The sequence below is a fragment of the Piliocolobus tephrosceles genome, unplaced genomic scaffold, assembly GCF_002776525.5.
Source record: "Piliocolobus tephrosceles isolate RC106 unplaced genomic scaffold, ASM277652v3 unscaffolded_15976, whole genome shotgun sequence".
NCBI classification, from domain to species: domain Eukaryota; kingdom Metazoa; phylum Chordata; class Mammalia; order Primates; family Cercopithecidae; genus Piliocolobus; species Piliocolobus tephrosceles.
The window spans coordinates 1-424 of NW_022297616.1; the positions used below are offsets into that span (position 1 = coordinate 1).

Sequence of the window (424 nt, forward strand, 5' to 3'; positions counted from 1 at the left end):
AACAACAACAAAAACAACAACAAAAACAACTACAAAAATTAACAAACGACATAATTGATATAACTTATTCAAAAGATTTAGAAATAAGTTCAACAAGTGGAGTTAATAACGAGAGTTCTGAAAATGAAGACTTAGAGTTTAGGTCTATAAACAATCCTAATCCTTTTAAGTTTAGAAAGCAGTCTAACGATTCATTAAGTTTGTCAAAATATGGAAGCTTGTTTAATCAATATGACGAAGCACCAGGTAATAAAAAAAACGAAAAAATGTTCATACATTTTTTAGTACTATTAGTCAAAATCGCTTAGTACTATTAGTCAAAATTTTTTATTACTTGTTTGACATGTATATGCATACTGATTCATACACACATAATGTTTTCTATTTTTTTTTTTTTTTTTTTTTTTTTTTTTTTTTTTTTTTT

General features: G+C 24.1%; 1 protein-coding gene across 1 annotated transcript in view; it reads left to right on the top strand.

Moving 5' to 3' along the window:
• Nucleotides 1-6: 6 nt before the first annotated feature.
• Nucleotides 7-424, top strand: part of LOC113220899 (GATA zinc finger domain-containing protein 14-like) — a gene marked incomplete at its 3' end in the record, with an annotated part of 1664 nt that continues 1246 nt past the window's right edge. The window contains exon 1 of the mRNA XM_026450242.1: nucleotides 7-246. The remainder of the gene's footprint in view (nucleotides 247-424) is intronic.